Source organism: Panthera pardus, unplaced genomic scaffold (genome assembly GCF_024362965.1).
Source record: "Panthera pardus isolate Hobbes unplaced genomic scaffold, ASM2436296v1 HiC_scaffold_13, whole genome shotgun sequence".
Classification (NCBI taxonomy): Eukaryota; Metazoa; Chordata; class Mammalia; order Carnivora; family Felidae; genus Panthera; species Panthera pardus.
In genome coordinates this window covers 167,807,074-167,827,364 of record NW_026526688.1, presented here as the reverse complement: position 1 = coordinate 167,827,364, position 20,291 = coordinate 167,807,074, and the positions used below count along the sequence as shown (strand labels likewise).

Genomic DNA, 20,291 nt, shown 5'->3' with positions numbered 1-20,291 from the left:
TGAGATGAGAATGTAGAGCATCAGTTCTAAACATAATCTTAATAATAGTCTATCAATGTGATTTTCTTAAGATGCAAAGAGCTCAAATCACTACTTTCTGTTTCTCAATGTCATAATGCTCATAGGGGTAGGTTGTGACACCTAGAGAAAAAGGAAGGTAGATTTTAAAATGTAATTAAAATTGGGCCATCTAAGTGGCTCAGTCAGTTAAGTATCCAACTCTTGATTTTGGCCCAGGTCATGACCTCACAGTTAGTGAGTTCGAACCCCATGTCTGGCTCTGCGCTGCCAGTGAAGAGCATGTGTGGGATTGTGTCTCTTGCCCTCTCTCACTGCCCTCCCCCCCCACTCAAAATAAATAAATAAACTTTAAAAATGTAATTAAAAGCAATAATATGTTCTATACAGTAAATATATATAGGGAAACATTCATGGAGTGTATGTACTAAATCTGGAACTCATTTTAAATATTCCAAATAAATAGCCATGTATGTATCTTGGAAAAAGCCTTTCCATTTATGTCCACTCTATACAACAACGTGGATGGAGCTAGAACGTATTATGCTAAGAGAAATACATCAAAGAAGAATACTGTAATTTCATTCATATGTAGAATTTAAGAAACAAAACAGAAGAACATATGGGAAGGTGTTTGGGGGCAAAGAGAAGAGAGGGAAAGAAACCACAAGAGACTCTTCACGATAGAGAACACACTAAGGGTTGATGGAGGGAGGTGGGTGGGAGACGGACTAGATGGGTGATGGGGATTAAGGAGAACACCTGTTGGGATGAGCACTGGGCGTCGTATGTAAGTGATGAATCACTGAATTCTACTCCTGAAACCAACATTGCACTGTATGTTAACTAACTAAAAGTTAAATTAAAAAAAGAAAAATATAAACAGGTAAATAATAAATTTATTTATTCTAAATTTGCCCTCGTAGATTTCAGCTCACAGGAGACAACAGTGAGTGTAACTATAACTTTTCACTTAAGACCATGGCAGCTTTCACCTCCTGGAATTTCCCAGGAATGCCACGATAAATAGAACACGTAATTTCATGGCTCAATACCTCACAATCTGGCCACTGCACCCACTTTATGTTCAATATAGAAAAGCCCCAACAATTCAGGGAAAAAATATACAGGAGCCTCTCAGCTTTTTCTATTTTCATTCTACCTTTTTGTGTAACCAAAAGCCTCATCTTTCAGACTAGACATGTCTGAATCACAGTGGTTAGGTGGATCTTTGGGTGAGTCTTTCTGTCGTCAGTACTGTACTATTTGAACTTCCTGTAAGATTTACAAACATGGGTCCTATCTCAGACAGATAGTTCACTTACAAATATTATACCCACACTGACTACTAGCTTGCAACCTCAGGCCAGTGCTGTCCTTAATTTTCCATAACACTGCCACTGGATCATTCTCGTGTTTTATTTAATTCTGCCCTTCTGAAATACATTGATTTCCCTTCTTTATAAATTTTTACAGAGTCTGTATCTCTGGGACTTAGTTTCATATGTCATTTTCACAAGTGCTTTGTTATTCATGGCTGGTTATCAGTCTCCCAAGATGTTATCTATTTTGCAGGGGCTCCAGTCAGTGTGTAGTAGCTATTAGGTTAAAAACTAAGGGGCTGATTGTGGTATACGGTTATGGAGAAAGAAAATGGAAAATCTAAAATCAGACAGACCTATCTACCAATCAGAATCTGACAGTTACCAGAGGTCCGAACTTGAGTAAAATTACCTAACGCTCTTGAGCCTCAGTGAATAAGTCCCTACGTTAGGTTTGAAAATGGCTACCAGAAAGGGTGCTATGAAAATTAAATAGGATATATATGCAAGGCACATGGTGCACAGTAAAAGAAGGTACTCAGTTTATGCTGGAATCGGTTGTGATGATAATGATGGCAACAGTGCCGACGAAGACAATGTGTCCATGCTGCTGATTCAGAGTTTCCATCACTTTCCCATTTGAGCTGGAGAAGGGAGGGCTTGGGCACAAATGCATTCTCCTAGAGCACAGAAGAGGCATGCTGCATGGTGACACATCTCCCGACCCCATCCTCATCACATGTCACTAAGATCTAAGAGATGCTTCATCACATGACAAAAAAATTTTACTTCGTCAATGAAGAAACTGTCCTATAACCCCAGGTACACTGTAAACTAAGAAGGCATGATAGCTTCACATGACTTCTAAAGAAAGCCCACGAAAACATGAAATATTTAAGAAGATTACATTTTTGAAGTGATCTGCTGCTTCCCAGCTTGGCAGATTTTTGAAGAAAAAAAAAGTTCTAATTGTTGGGCCATAAGTACATATTCTGAATTTTATAACCTCTAATAATGCAAACTAAAAATAAATTAGGACCAGAATATTAATTACATGCAGACACACCTAGTGTTGAGGATATTTTAATTCAATGATGATAGGAATAAAAGTGCCTACACACTTTAACAATCATAGTATTATAAAATTAGTTTCTTTTAGAAAAATATATCCACTCAATATAATACGCTATATTCTATTATAAAGCACTGGGAAAATGATTTGCTATCAGTGAGAGAAAACAGATCATGATAAGGTCTTAGTGATGGGATGATTATATTGTTGATATAATGAATGTGACACAATGTGAATTCAAATCAATCTGCAAGAAAGACTCTGCCATTTTTAATGTTTTTTTTTAAGTTTATTTATTTTGAGACAGAGAGAGAGAGCAGGGGAGGGGAAGAGAAAAAGGAAGAGAGAGAGAGAGAATCCTGAGCAGGCTCCACACTGTCAGTGTAGAGCCCAACACTGGGCTCAAACCGATGAACCATGAGATCATGACCTGAGCAGAAACCAAGAGTCAGACGCTTAACTGACTGAGCCATCCAGGCATCCCCAACCTCTGCCAAATATTAGCAGTGAATTTTCTACTCAAAAATGGCAGAGGTTGGGGACCATATATGGGGACACACACACACACACATATATATATATATATATATATATATATATATAGTCTGTATGTACAAATACACACTATACATAGGTATATAATATGACATACAAATAGATATATAATACTATATATAGGTGTATAATATATACATATATATGACATATAAGATATATATAGGACATATGACATATTATATAGAGATGTGTGTGTTTGTGTGTGTTACATATGGAGAGAAAGAGTGCATGCAATCCTACTAGAGTCCATGCAAATAACCGTAACATCCTGAGACCAATTTTTCAAAAACCTGAAATAAGAGACACTTAATTAGAAATGATTATACAGTTATTCCACAGAAACTGATACCTTCAATTAAAACAAAGAGCAACTTTCTCTGAGATCACCACCTTTTAGCACATAAAGTTTAATGCAATATGCTAAAGGAAGTACTCTGAGGAGTCAGAAGACCTAAATTTCACTGATCATTCAATTATTTTCTGGCTACAGAATCTTGAGTAAGTCACCCATCCTGTAAATTTAAGTGTTCTTAATTGCCATGAAGGAGCTGTAGCTCAGCCAGAATTTTTCTAACTAATCTTCTTAGCAGTTGACTTCTCTTTTCCAATCACAATCTACATGGAATTGCAGTATGTGTCCAACAGCTGACTGTGGGTCTGCTCTGTTGGAATGAAGACGAGAGAAATATGGTCCAGGACCTTCAGGCTCAGCTGCCCCACATGGCTGTCATGCCTTAAACACTGTTTCAAATCAAATATCCCACTTCTAAAAAGTATTAATCCCCAGTCTGTAAATTTCAATCTCTCAACACAGCAGAGAATGGAATATTATTCAACATTTTTATTCCCAGGAGAATCATGCAGCATAAGTGCTCAATAAAGGGTTATTGACTTGAATGTCTTCATTTGCAATTCTACCTTACACTTATGTACTATTTCACTTGTTATGCAAAGCCTTTTCAGTTTCTCACATTATTTTTGCTTGCTTTTACCATTAATGAAACAGGCAAGCGGCACCTGAGTGGCTCAGTTGGTTGAGTGTCCGACTTCGGCTCAGGTCATGATCTCACAGTTCGTGAGTTCGAGCCCTGCGTCGGGCTCTGTGCTGACAGCTCGGAGCCTGGAGCCTGCTTCGGATTCTGTGTCTCCCTCTCTCTCTGCCCCTCCTCTGCTCATGCTCTCTCTCTCTCTCAAAAATAAATAAACATCACAAAAATTTTTAATTAAACAGGCAAGACAAGTATAAATGAAAGAGGAGGAGGTTTTTTTCTCACTGTATTAGTCTTTCTCTTAAAAAAAAAACCTCAATAGTTAGGAAAAGACAAATTCATCACACTAATTTCATCATGAATGATTCTATTTTATGCCACCACTTATCACACATGTTTCATACTCATGTCGCTCTTTCAAAAATGCCTTTTCTTTGATATGATAGAGCAGGGAGCCTCAACCATGGCACTACTGATATTTAAGGATGGATAATCCTCTGTTGTGGTTTACTGTCCTGTGAACTTCAGGACACTTACCACTATGCATGATCTTTATCCCCTACATGGTGTTTGCATTTTCTCGCTTGAGAAAAGCAAAAATATCTTCAGACATTGTCAAATGTCCCCTGGAAGGGGAGGACAAAATCACCTTCCAAGTGAGAACCATTTGACAGACAAACATTGAAGTCAAATGCAGTGAGTGACCAGTTCATTTCAATATGCTGGTTATATTCTCCCCAATGACTAGCACAATTGTCCAGACTGAACAGAGAGAAATGCCATTCCTGTTTTCAAATGGCCCAAACAGCGAACTCACTTTGGAGCTTGCTCATTTTAACCATAAGGAAACAGTGGAATTAATACTTCATACAGGTACTTGATTAAATCTTGGAATACAGGCACTTGATTAAACCTTGGAAAACACTGTATTTCTTCACTGATACTGAAGATAAATATAGGAATATTAATACATAAACTAGGAAAGATGTGAGGCCAAAAACTGATATTACTGTCTCAAATTACATGGAATAGCAGACTGTATACAGAATATCAAGTACTTATATAAGTCAACAGCAAACCAACTAAGAATTTTATTGGAGATGTTCTGGATAAAATCCTGGTTACCATCTTAAGGACAAAACTCAACACTTCTCAAGTACTATGTTTTTCCCACATCCTCCAGGTGATTCGCAGTAGGCAAGGGCAGAACTGAGCACATGGGTAGATATAATTAAGAACAAGTCTTCCATGATTCATGATTACTTATAGTAACAATACCTGACAGACCTTCAAGGAATGTCCTGATGATTGCTTTAACTGATCCCATCACTCATTTATTTCTTCACACATTTATTAAGTGATCATTTTATCTGTTAATATGCAAGAGATTAGAAAGTAAGGATAAGACAATATAGCAGCTGAGCTAAGGATGTGATGTACTGAGGTGAATGAGGTTGATAATACGAACATGGGCACTCTTTTGACAAAAAATTTCAAAAATGAAAGGCAAAACCGTAAGATATATCCAAACGTAAAAAGGAATAATGGCTATATTATTAGTTGCTAAAGAAATAAAGGAAAAGATGGCTGATTACATATTTAGAAGTTAATATTCATAAAATGATATAATATTCATAACCCTTTACACTAAAATGCTATTATTAAAATAACTGGTATAAAGGCTGTTAGAAGCATGAGAAAAATTGAACAAAATATAACTGTAGATATCACTACCAACTTATTGTCAATTAAGAAGATAGAAATTAGGACAGAATTTAAAGAATGGAATTAATATAGTTAATGGCTATAGTATATTGAACTTAGCACTCTTCAGAAGGATATAATTTTTATTCCAGTAAACCACGAAGGGGTTTTTAAAAGTCACTAGATACATTGGTTGTCTACTATGTGCCAGGCACTCTTCTAGTAACTGGGACACAGCAAAGAACAAAAGATGAAATTCTTTTCATCATGCAGCACACGTCCTATTTTAGTAAGCTGCCAGAAAACCCTCAATAAATTCCAACGCACAAATTATACAGGATACATTTTCTAATCACAACATGACACAGGAAGAAATTAAATTGGGCATATTCAAACAAAATCCTCACCAGTTATTATTACTATTATATGTTTATGTTTGTACCAATTTTACTCAGTAATACTACTTTTGAGAATTTATTCTAAGAAATAACTAGAGATAGGCATACAGATTTGTTTAAAAGGGTATTTATCAAGGTATTAATTAGCTACGTTATTAAAAAGTCTCATAAGGATTAAATTGTAAATCAATGGAATTTTAAAAAACTATATTATGTAATAATATGCAACTACTTAAAATACAGGTTTGAGGAGAATACATTAACAATATCAGAAGATCCTTGAACATAACCACAACAAAAAACCCAAGACATAAACTAATATACGATCACAAAGGAACAAAACATCAATTGACAATCATAAATATTACAGGCTGAGAGCAGAAACCAGGGAGGATTACAAGTTAAATATGCCTTGGAAATTTTGAAATACTTTGCTCAACTCTTTGTCATCAAAGTGAAATCCAAATATACATTGCAGATTATCTGTAATACATCCAAAATGGGAATAACATACGTAAACATTTTTAATGTTAATACATAATAGGCAAATTCATAAAATGATTAAATTTTCATTAGACAAAAGACAACATAAAATAGTTTTAGATAGAAATTAAAATTGGTCACATAGACAATTAAATACATTTGACTCTGGCAAAACATTTATTTTTATTTTATATTTTTTCAAAACATTTTTTAATGGGGTAGGCAGAAAGCACAAATAAAGTTAGGATTAAAAACTTATATACATCACATATAAAAAATATTTGAAAATTGTGATACCATGTGCCATTCTATGCTAACAAAATTGATCATCTCAATGAAATGGAAAATTTTTTTAAGTGAATTTCTTAACAAAAACAAATAAGCAAAAAAAAATCCTGAAAACCATGCAAAAGACTATTAGTTAAAGAAAATACCTTAATGATGAGAAAGAATCTTTTGTAAAAGTGGCAGTTTTATTAGTGAATTGAGAATTATTAGTGAATTAATATGCTTTCAAGGAAGAGATGATATCTGTTATAGGTACAGTATAGATATAGATACAATAAAAATGACAATTTTCTGGAGAATGCTGAAGAAAAGCATCTTCTGATTCAAGGAAAGAAATACAACCTCAAAGGAACTCTGACCATAACAGAAAAAAAAATTAAAGAAGTTATAAAAGAAAGTTTTAAATATATGAATAAAATATTAGCAAATCTAATTAATAGAGTATTAAAATAATAGCCAAAAATACATAATAAAGATTCATCTCAGAAATATGAAATCCCTTAATGCTAGAATTTCTAATAAAATAATATATCTTATCAATAGGACAAGTTAGAAAAAAGAACATCATAGAATCAAAATTTTAATTTGGTAAGTTTTAATACCATCCAATTAAAAAGCCAGGAATGAGGAATATTTCCTTAAAGTCATAAAGCATGTCATACTCAAATAGATATTTTATGCCTTCACCGAAGGCACCCAAATAAAAACCCCCAAAATGCTACTATCTCTCATCTATAAAATAACAAAAAACCCATGAAACATAAATGGGAGCTATAATTATAAGAGAAAGTATGATTATTTGCCAAGTATCAACTGAAAAACTAAAGATAAACATTTCATTCAAATGGCTAGAAAGGAGATAAACATGAAAAAATCACTAACTTTTCTCTGTAACAGTAACAGAAAATAAAACATATAAAGTCATAATATCATGAAACTAAAATATCCCAAACAATAAATGTGTGGCATCTATTTGGAGAAACCTACATACCTTTATTGGGAGATATAAAAAGAGTTGATGAGCACTTTGTAAGAAAAAAAAAAAAGAATAAAATTATATTCCCATTCTGTATGTCAAAAGAAACACTGCTATATAACAAATCTCTAATTGCTATATAACAAATTGCTATATAACAAATTGCTATATAACAAATTGCTATATAACAAATCTCTAATTCAGAGAAGCCTTTTATGTTTAAAAATCTTTGAAGAAATGATCCATGAAAACAAATTAAATAGTTAAAATGACAAATGGGAAAATATTTAGAGTCATTTGTCCAAAAAGGAGTTAATCCCGGAAAGAATCTCAATGGATAGATCATAAAAGAAGAAAGGCACATAGGTAATAAATACCTCCAAAATGTGCAGTCTGACTAATGATTAATTACAAAGTAAAACAAATTATAGATGGATCTAACTACTGTAGAGCTAATCAGGGATTTTTCTAAAGTATAAATTTAGAACTGGATTTTTAGAAGAAGGAAATGACACGGAAGATGGTGAGGAAAAGTTTGTATTTATAATAGAAAAATATCTCTTAAATATCTCTTATATTTTATACTTTACATACATATTTATACTTTACATATATCTACACTCACAAGAAAATAGAGAAAGAGCTAGTTGGGGCCTTTATTGAATAGAAGAGCACATTCTGAATTTAAAGGAGAAAACATGGGATTTCTTTTTTCAATTTTTCAATAATCTTGCACGGCAGGGGAATTTAGATTTTGGGGAAAAGGAAAAAACAGGTTAAAATCATGAAACTGTAGTTTAACAGATGAATCTATAGTTTATGCTAGGTGACATTAAGTCTTATTGACTTTGTCTACAAAATAGAGATATTACCTGACCAATTTACCTAGCAGAGTTGTTGTAAGACCAAATGTGATATAGGAATCTATAGTTAACAAAGCGATTGCTAGTTATTATATGGTTTCCTTCTTTAAAAATTGCAAAAGGAACTTTGTAATATTCAAAATATATAACTATAATTCAGGAGAGAAGAAATACACTATCCAATAACATGTTAACAAGAAATTTGGGTATTTGTGTTGGATGTATAGCCAAAAGAGTCCTTAACTTGAACAGTAAATTTTAAAATGAGAACTAATGATTATTCTGGAGTTTTCAAAAACCCTAACAAAATACCCAAGCATAATAATGGTGGCAAGAAAAAAGACTGTTTTAAAAGTACCATTATTTCAATCAGGGTGAAAACTGGATAAATTAAAAAATTGTGTGTGTATGCGTGTGTGTGACATCATTCGCTCAAAATTTACAGAAAGAAGGGGTGCCTAAGTGGCTCAGTTGGTTAAGCATCCTACTTTGGCTCAGGTCATGATCTCACGGTTCATGGGTTCCAGCCCTGTGTCAGGCTCTGAGCTGACAGCTTGGAGCCTGGAGCCTGCTTCAAATTCTGTGTCTCCCTCTCTCTCTCTGCCCCTCCCCCACTCACCCTCTGTCTCTTTCTCTCTCTCTCTCAGGAATAAACATTACAAAAACTAAAAAAAAAAAACAAAAAAAAAAACAAAAACAAAAAACAAAAAAACAAAAAAACAAAAAAACTACTGAAAGGAAAATAAAGATTAAGTTGCTAAAACAAGATCACAAAACAATCAAATTCTTTGGCCTCTTTTACATATATTTTTCCCTTTTTATTTTGTGAGTTCATCTCATTTTTGGTCTTTTCTCTCCCCCAGCTATTACTACACAGCAGTAACTGCTTAGCCAACCTTTGATATAACAAAAGCAGAAAATTATTGGTTCCTGTGCAATAGGACATAGAGCATTGGTTAGCATTTGAAGTTGTAATGGATGTGAAAAGACAAAATCTGACATCTTTGAGGTGTTATGTCCTATATGTAGGTCCTGAACTAAAAGAAATTTCCCTTGATTAGAATATGTGGTAGGTGGCATAATGACTCCTCCTCCCCCATGCCCACCAAAAAAAAAAAAAAAAAAAAAAAATAGCCCTAGACCTAACCCTCAGATTCTGTGACAATTTACCTTCAATGACAAGAAACTATACAGATATGATTAAGTTTAAAGCCTTGGAGATAATTCTAGATTATTTGGGTGGGCCCAATCTAATCAAACCAGTTCCGAAAACGGAAGACAGTGGAAAAGAGTGCGTCAGAGAGATGCAACATGAGAAGCACTGAATCCACTGTTGCTGGAATACTGGTGGCTTCAGTTTACAGTCAGCAAGGAACTTAATTCTGCCACAGACCCAGATGAGCAGGAAATTGATTCTTCCTTAGCGCTTCCAGAAAGGAATATAGCTCTGTTGACATCTTGATTTCTGATCTGTGAACCCCCACTAGGCCACTGATCCATGCAATACATATATGTTGTTCAAACCACTAAATCTATGGTGATTTGTTATGACATTTGGAAGCTAATACAGAATCATACACTTAGACAAAATATTAAAACTCATTTGGTGGAACAAATGACAGTCATAAAATTCTCATGTTCTGTTCAATATAATTAGATTGTTAACTGATTATAAAGTATTTACACCAATTTTTTAGAGTGTCATTAAATAATAAAACCTAAAAAGTATAATTAATACTAATACAACAATAAGACATATAGAATGTCAAGTGTTATCCTAAATAGTTGACTAACTATCGTATGTAACTTTCAGGAAGCCCTTTTGGTAGATTTTATTTTTATTCCTAGCTTACAGATAAATAAATTAAGACTTAGAAAAATAAAGTAAATTCCCTAATATCATCTAGCTACTAAAAGGTAGAGATGAAACTCAAACCCTAATCCCTGTGTTATTTGAGCACTTGCATAATTTGCAGGATCCAAGGTCTAATTATTTTACTGGCTCTCTCACTCAGAACCAGGACTTTCATAGAATAATCAATGCCCCGTGAAGTTTATAAAACATAATGGCATATGAATTTTTAAATTAAATATAAGTGTCATTATAAAACACTTCAAACATTGATGTTCATAAATAAGAATGAAATAAAAGGAGAAATTTAAAAGAAATTTAAAAGAAAGATCCTGAAATTTCCTGTAAAAATATCTGAGAGCAGCTCTACTTTTCTAAGCACTGTGGACATAGCACAAGTATTTATCCAAGTGAAATGAAAATTTACGTGCACACAATAGTTTCTAGATGAGTATCTATAACTTATTCTTTCATAGTTACCATAACCTTAATGTAATTTACCCAAGGTATGGCTAAAGAAACTCTGGCACATCCATACAATGAAATACTACTTTCAATAACAAGGAATGAGCTATCAATACATGCAACAATACAAATGACTCTTGAATGCATATTCAAGTGAAAGAGTTGGACCCAAAGGCTATATACTATCTGATTCCATCTGTATCATATTCTGAAAAGGGCAAAAATACAGGGATAGAGAACAGATGAATGGCTGTGAGAAAACTGGTTGACTATACAGGGAATTAATAGAACATTCTATTATATTGATTATGGTGGTGGCATAATTCTATTCATTTTTTAAAAATCTACATAGCCATAAAAAAGTAAATTTCACTATGTAAATTAAAAATAAATAATGAGTATATACATTTTTCACCTCTTTGGTTATGTTTATTCCTAGGTATTCTATGGTTTTTGGTGCAACTGTAAATGGCACAAAAACAGACACTCAGACCAATGGAACAGAATAGAGAACCCAGATATGGACCTACAAACATATGGCCAACTAATCTTTGACAAAGCAGGAAAGAACATCCAATGGAATAAAGACAGTCTCTTCAGCAAGTGGTGCTGGGAAACCTGGACAGCGACATGCAGAAAAATGAACATGGACCACTTTCTTACACCATACACAAAAATAAACTCAAAATGGATGAAGGACCTGAATGTGAGACAGGAAACCATCAAAATCCTAGAGGATAAAGTAGGCAAAAACCTCTTTGACTTTGGTAGGAGCAACTTCTTACTGAACACATCTCTGGAGGCAAGGGAAACAAAAGCAAAAATAAACTATTGGGACCTCATCAAAAAAAAAGCTTCTACACAGCAAAGGAAACAATCAGCAAAACTGAAAGGCAACCGATGGAATGGGAGAGAATATTTGCAAATGACATATCAGATAAAGGGTTAGTATCCAATCTATAAAGAAATTATCAAACTCAACACCCAAAAACCAAATACTCCAGTGAAGAAACGGGTAAAAGACATGAATAGACACTTCTCCAAAGAAGACATCCAGATGGCCAACTGACACATGAAACAATGCTCAACATCACTCATCACCAGGGAAATACAAATCAAAACTACAATGAGATATCACCTTACACCTGTCAGAGTGGCTAACATTAACAACTCAGGCAAAAGAGATGTTGGCGAGGATGCAGAGAAAGAGGATCTCTTTTGCACTGCCGGTGGGAATGCGAACTGGTGCAGCCATGGTGGAAAACATGTTGGAGGTTCCTCAAAAAATTAAAAATAGAACTACCCTATAACCCAGCAATTGCACTACTAAGTATTTATCCAAGGGATACAGGTGTGCTGTTTCGAAGGGGCACATGCACCCCAATGTTTATGGCAGCACTATCAACAATAGACAAAGTATGGAAAGAGCCCAAATGTCCATCAACAGATGAGTGGATAAAGAAGATGTGGTATGTATATACAATGGAGTATGACTCAGCAATCAAAAATAATGAAATCTTGCCGTTTACAACTACATGGAAGGAACTGGAGGGTTTTATGCTAAACGAAATTAGTCAGAGAAAGACAAATATCATATGACTTCACTTATATGAGGAATTTAAGATACAAAACAGATGAACATAAGTGAAGGTAAGCAAAAATAATATAAAAACAGGGAGGGGGACAAAACATAAAAGACTCTTAAATATAGAGAACAAACAGAGGGTTGCTGGAGGAGTTGTGGGAAGGGGAATGGTCTGAATGGGTAAGGGGCATTAAGGAATCTACTCCTGAAATCATTGTTGCACCATATGCTAACTAACTTGGATGTAAATTAAACAATAAATAAATCTAAAAAAAATAATAACCAACAGGAGATATATTATAGAATATTTACAGCCACTCAGGAAAGAGCAAGGTAGAAGGGGCAAAGAAACAAAGATAAAATAGCACAAATAGAAAAAATTAGCAAATTGGCTGACAATCAACCATACAGTAATTACATTAATCATAAATTTATTAGCTCTCTTAATTAAAAGGAGCAATTATCACAGTGGATTAAAAAACAAGAGTTGAAAAAAAAAAACAAGAGTTGAGCACATATTATCCTTAACAGTCACACATTAAAATAAATATAAATACAGAGATGGTTTAAAAGCAGACAGATAGTAAAAGTTACTACTTGATAACACTAATCCTTAAAAAGTTGTAGTGGTAAATATCAAACTGATCTCTGATTAAGGAGTACTATAAAAAAAACAGAGATGATTTAAACAATAAAAGGATCAATTTATCAGGAAGATATAACAATTTTAAATGTATATGTACCTAATAGTGGAACTTCAAAATACATAAAACAAAATTACACAATTATAGTGAGAAATGGACAGTTCTACAATTATAGTTGAAAGATTTAAACCTCTTCTCTCAGTAACTGATAAAACAAAGAGAAAGGATAAATCCCTACGGATAGAAAATATTTTAACAATATTATCAACCAACTTAAAGTAATTGACAATTTGAGAACAATACAATAAAATGTTGAGAAGGCACATATATCAAGGGAGATCAAGACTTTGAAAGGATTTAAATCATATATGATATGCCATTTGACCACAGCAACATTCAATTAAAAATTGTATTTCAGATAATTGCCAACTACTTGGAAATTAATCAATTGCTGAATAATCACCTGACAAATATTTGTACAAAACATAAAAGCATTATTCAAAATAATTAAAAGATAGCCCCCCCCAATGGAAAAACAACTGGAAAAGATACTTTAAAAATTTAAAAAAGCACAAGTGGCCAATAAGCATATACAGGGTGTTCAATATCATCATGGAAATAATAACCAAAAATAACCACAAGATACCACCAAAAACTCACTACACTAGCTAAATTAAAAGATCGACAGCACCAAAACAATGGCAGCATAAAGCAAAAATGATGCAAGTGACCCAGTTTTTTCTGGGTACTAATCAGTGGCAACCAAAGCCAGAATGCATGCACTCCTGAAGACAGTAAGAGCTACTGGCCAATGCAGACCTTCCAGCCTCCATCCTTAAATTTGAACTTTGAACAGTTTGTGGAGAAATTCCTCAGTTTGACTATTAATTCTCCATTGTTTAATGCAGCATTCCTGAGGTATTTTTTTTTAACCAAACATGCTTACTTAGCCCTAAAACTCAGTAAATCATTAACAAATATGTCACAATTTTTGTATACATCCTTAGTAGAATTAATGAATTATATAAAAGTATATCAGCATTATCAACATTCTGACATTTATGATCAATATAAGAATTTTACACAAATCTTCTCAGTTGTAAGATTTTAAAATTAGTTTTAAATATAAGTTAATATTACATGTATGAACCAGAATCATACTAATGGTAATATAGGCAGCCATATGTTTCTCCTGGTACCATTAACAAAATAATTATATCAATACTTTCATACAAAAAAAAAATAAATGCAATTATTATCCCTGTAGGGCATAATCTTGGCCTTTCACTTGAAATAAGTCAGCAAGTTTCCTTCATGATAAATAATGTAATATTAATATCACAGTTGGAGAACTGTTCCCTGAATACACCCAGCAGGTACAGGAATTATAGCCCAATTTTACTTGGAAATATACTATTCCTTCCTAATGAGTGTGTCTAGCTTCAAATAACATAGAAGGACAGAGTTAAAAACATAATTAAAATGACTGTATTACATAAAAATGAGCACACAACTTTGTATGGTAAAGATTGTAGGTCAGCTGCGAAAATCACGACAGAAAAATGACACAGTTAATTGGTCTAAATATTAGATAAGTAAAGCCATTATCCAAAACTCTATTTTTCTAACTTCCCCTTTCTTAACACAGTTTTAAATAACTGCAATAATGCAGATGGCGTATGTAACACCAATCTGGAAGCCACACTCTAGAAAATATAGGTGTGACCCAAGTTAAGGAGATATTATGTCTAGTTCCATTTGCTTCACCCAGGGTAGAAAATGCACGCAAACCAGCCAGAATCACAAAGACAAAGGCAAACTAAACATGTACGTGTATGTGTATCTTCAAAGTTTCTGTACTTTTGATCAATGGTTTTCTAATAATGAGTATCTGTAGGTCTTAACTACAGTTGGTTATGTTTCTTATATTAATTCCTTATCAAAATTACTTATAAGAAAAGATACATCTATTGCTTCAGGTGGGAAGAGCTATTTCCTCAGGGATTTTCACATCATTAAGTTCTAAACCCAAGATTTTAGATTAGTGACCCCTCTCAGTCCCTGTTGCTTGTAGTCATTTATGCTCACATTAAGAATAGTTACCATATGTTTTCACTCTTATGTGGATCCTGAGAAACTTAACAGAAGACTATGGGGGAGGGGAAGAGAAAAAAAAAAAAGTTAGAGAGGGAGGGAGCCAAACCATAAGACTCTTAAAAACTGAGAACAATCTGAGGGTTGATGGCGGGTGGGAGGGAGGGGAGGGTGGGTGATGGGTGTTGAGGAGGGCACCTGTTGGGATGAGCACTGGGTGTTGTATGGAAACCAATTTGACAATAAATTTCACATTAAAAATAAAAATAACTAAAATAATTTAAAAAGAATAGTTAACATTTCAGAAAGAAACAAAACAAAACAAAAACAAAGCACACACACACACACACACACACACACAAAGCAGGTTACAGGACCTTTGGGCTGTGTTCACCCTCCTTTCCAGCTTGGCAGCATTTACGATATTGATTCCCGTCTCCTCAATGAAACTCTTCTCTGCTGGCACAGATCTCCTCTTGCTACCCTTGAGCCTCCTTTATTTTTTTTCTTTTTCTCTCTTTCTTAGAGTCCATCTCTTTGGATACATTGTCAGTTCCTGAAACTGTACATTTATAAACTGCATTTTTGGCTGCTACTACAGAAAAACTTAAGTGATGTTAAAGTCAGTTTTATCACCATCATCATCATCATCATAATCATCATCATTATATCATTATCATTATCCAGCAACAGTTCTACCATCTGTCCTCGCATTTTGATGTTCACACATTAACTATCATGGGATGAACATCTCTGAGATAGAGTTAGAAGCACATGAGATTTGTTGGGGATTATACCTGTGAAAGATAAAAGGGGAAGAAGAAACAATGGGTAGGGTAAGACTTCAGAGTGTGATATAGATGTGTAAAATGTTAAGAAAAGGCTTTGGTTGGAGAAGGGATGCAGGATTGGACGAAGAAAGCCTCAAAACACAGTTAAGATCTAACAAAGTCTTGGTTTACACAAAACTTTGGAGCAAGGACCTCCTATTATAGGAGTTCCACATTGTTCAGAAATGGCCAAGCTCTAGAACCCCTGACATGCTCAGCCATTGGTAAAGAGCTGCCCAAGAAAAGCATGGCCTTGGTTCAAAAGCAGGTGTGGATCCTGAAAGCATTAACAGTAGGAATTGTCCACCAACTCTATAACTTGCAGCTGACCAGCAGGTTCTTTCTGGAAAGTATAGCTGAGTGGCACACCCCCATGGCTGCCATCCCCTCAATACTTTCCACTGACACAACTACATTAGACTTATGCTTGGTGGGTTCTATCCTGCCTTCTTCATACCACTCAGTTCTACTCAGCTACCTGATTAATTTTCCAAAGCACAATTCTGATTATACCAATGTCTACTCAAAAGCCTTCAATATTATTTAATATTATTACTTACTACATATTTTTTTTAAATTTATTTACTCTGAGAGAGAGAGAGAGCGAGCAAAGCAGGGGAAGGTCACAGAGAGAGGGAGAGAGAATCCCAAGCAGGCTCCATGCTGTCAGAGTGGAGCCCGACTTGGGGCTCTATCCCACCAACCGTGAGATCATGACCTGAGCCAAAATCAAGGGTCAGACGCTCAACTGATTGAGACACACAGGCACTCCACATATTTACTATTTAATAAATGAAGTTGAAATTCTTTAACTCAGCATTGAAAGTGCACCAAAATCTGAGTCCGGTCATTCTTTATTGGTTTACCCAAATAGTAAAGTGCAGTAGAAAAGGCACTTCAGAGCCAGAGAAGATTTAGAATGCAGTTTCTATCTACCGCTTGCTAGGTATGTTTTTTCATCTTTATTTCCCCATTAGTAAAATAAGAATGCCTGAGGTGTGTTTTGCAAAAGTTTACTGAGATAATTTTAGGGCACAAAAACACTTAATACATTTTAATTTCCTTTTACTGTTATTTCTCCTCTGCCTTCATCCAATCAGATCATTTACCATTCCTTGGATATGTCTCATACTCTCCTGCCTAATGCCCTACCTCTGACCCTTTTTAAATTTATTTAATGTTTATTTATATTTGTGTGAGAGAGAGAGAGAGAAAGAGAGAGAAGCAGGGGAAGGGCAGAGAGAAGAGAGAGACATAGACTCCAAAGCAGGCTCCAGGCTCTGAGCTGTCAGCACAGAGTCCAACATGGGGCTCAAATTCACAAACCGTGAGATCATGCCCTAAGCCCAAGTAGGACGCTGAGCCGACTGAGCCACCCACGAGCCCTACCTCTGACCCTATTTTAAATTCTTTCTCTACAACATACTCATTCTCCCAATACTTTTTCAGCCATTAAAATTGTACCCATTATGTGAAATCTTAACAGTCCACCTCCTCCTGATCACCCCAGCAAATGTTGCTCCATCATTTAGATTAAAAACAAAATGAAACCAACCAGTTGGGGGAACACTCATGGAAAGTCACATGTTCCTTTGTTTTCCGCGCCCATTTGTTTTCATTTATTCCTAGAGTAAATGTATCATCAGGTTAAGGACAGCGTGTGTATATATTTATATATAAACATAAATGCTAGTCTTTGCAATAGTAAATCCTTGTTAAATATTTCAAGGTAACATCATCTGGTGATATGCAAGCTAACAACTTCATGAGATTATTTAGTGATGTCCTAAGGATATCTGTTTATGGATGATGGCTCATATTTTGCCAAAATGAATAAAACATTTTTGTTGTTTAGAAAAATTTTGATGGCCACTAATCTATGAAATGCCATCAATGTAAAAATGGCATTAAAATGAATCAGGAAAACTAGCCCATCCTTTCTATCATTTATTTAACAAACATTGATTTTCTGCTCTAATTCAGTCAAAGACCTTGAAACAGCTGTCAATATCTACTTTCTTCTTTATCTCTCCTCCTATCCTATCCGCTGCAGACTTCTGTCCCCATCACTTGCATACAACCATTATCACAGCCAATGAACTCCATGTGGGCTGCCTGGAACACTCAAAGGGTAAATTTTGATTCACTCGGTATATCAATTTCATTCAGATATCTGTTCAAATATAGCTCCTCAGCTTTCCCAATCCCCTATCCATGCCTTTACTGTGCTCTGCCCTCATATATAATTTTACTTGACATACATATCGATTTTTTTAAATTGGTCAATTTTTTTTTAAATCTCCTTCCCCACGATGCAAGTTTAATAAGAACACAGACTTTATCTTATTTGCTGTTTTATCCTTAGCCTTTAGAACAGCTCCTGGCTCTTAGAAGTAACTGTGGCATGCATGAATAAATGATGTTCTGAAGATATTATTATGGGTTAGATGATCTGATATTTTCACCACAGGACTGAAATTCGTTCAATTTTTGGCTATTAAAATATTTTGTGCATTAAAAGTATCTAAACAAACCCTTTAGTTAGCATCAAAACCGAGTTAGATTTCTGTATCATTTTGGCCATTTGTTCAGAAAAAAATAATGGAGACTGCTGCAAAATTATCTTTGTTATCGACCTTCAATTGTGTGCTCATGAATCTAAGGTTCCAAGGAGGTGTGGGGATCTCAGCAGGAGCCCTAGACCTCTGTGGAGATTTCTGAAATGAATAAAACACTGAGTTCTGAGTTTCAAGGGCTTCAGGCTCACATCCCCTCACACTTGCCTTTTTTATTTTCCATTAATTTTATACACTGGTATTCCACCCAATATTTCCTTTAGATGGCATGATATAAAAAATGAGGTTCTGTTACTCTGACAGTATAACAATCGAGAAAATATCATTAATGTAAAGTATCAGTATGTTCTCATAGGACAAAAAGTTTGTAAGATCCTTAAAACATGAATCTGACCTTTCAGTAACTTTACATTATCTCTCTGCCTAGACCTCTACTGAATACGGAGGCATGGCATCAATTATAGTTATTAGATTGAGCTGAAAAGAATCATTTATTCTTTATTCAACATTTTAGTTTCACTTTATTTGGTCAAAATTTAAACTCCATTATATGTCCATTCCTCTTTGCCTATAAAGCCATAGTCTAAAAAAGAAATAAAACATGAAATAGATTATAGTTTTTGTTTTTGTCTTTGGAATAAATAGTTGAAAGGAACAAATGGGCTTAGGAATCCAGCGAACTTCTTGCCTGGTCACCGGTAGGAACACAAGCATTTTCTTTACGTTATATCAGTTTCCCTCAGCTCGAAATTTCCTTTAACGTTCCTTGTAGTGCAGGTTTGTTGGTGATAAATTCTCTTAGGTTTTGATTCTCTGGAAAAGAAAATCTATATTTCACCTTCATTTTGAAGGAAGCTTTAGCTGGATATAGAAATCTAGATTTGGTTTATTTCTCTTCTTCATCATTCTTAAAAATATATTCCACTGTCTTTTATCTTGAATTATTTATGATGAAATATATGTAATAAATCTGATATTCCCCACCCCACTCCCAAATATGACATGCCTTCCTTTTATTACTCTTTTTATGATTTTCTCTTTAATTCTGATTCTTAGCAATTAGCTTATGATGTACTTTGCGTTGCCTTTCTTTGTTTTTATGCCACTTTGGGTTCTCTGATATTTGTAGATATGTTTGTTATAATTTCAATCAAATTTGGAAAAAATTGATTGTTACTTTTTAAGAAAAATTTCTTCCCCCTCTCCTCTTTAGAGTACATGATAGTGTCTTACAGATCCCATAGATCCCTGGGGGTCTATTTTTATTTTTATATTATTTTTTACCCTTGTGCTTCAATTTTGATAGTTTCTATTTCTATGTCTTCAAATTCATTGATTTTTTTCTCTACTCTCTAAGCTGCTATTAATCCAATTCATTGAATTTTCCTTTCATATCTTTTATATTTCAGCTTTAAAAGTTCCATTTAATTCTCTTTTATAGATTCCATGCCTATTGTTGTTATGTTCATGTTTTGCTTTAAATCCTGAGTCTTTTTATTACAAGTGATTTAATTCATTTTCTGATTTTTCCATATCTCTGTAATTTTTATACTACTTTCTATTATCTGATTTTT

The 20,291-nt window shown here is 34.3% G+C and overlaps 1 protein-coding gene across 1 annotated transcript in view; it reads right to left on the bottom strand.

The window, feature by feature from the left end:
• KCTD8 (potassium channel tetramerization domain containing 8) overlaps positions 1–20,291 on the bottom strand; it is a 252,702-nt gene that overhangs the window by 127,214 nt on the left and 105,197 nt on the right. The gene's annotated exons all lie outside the window — the stretch shown is intronic.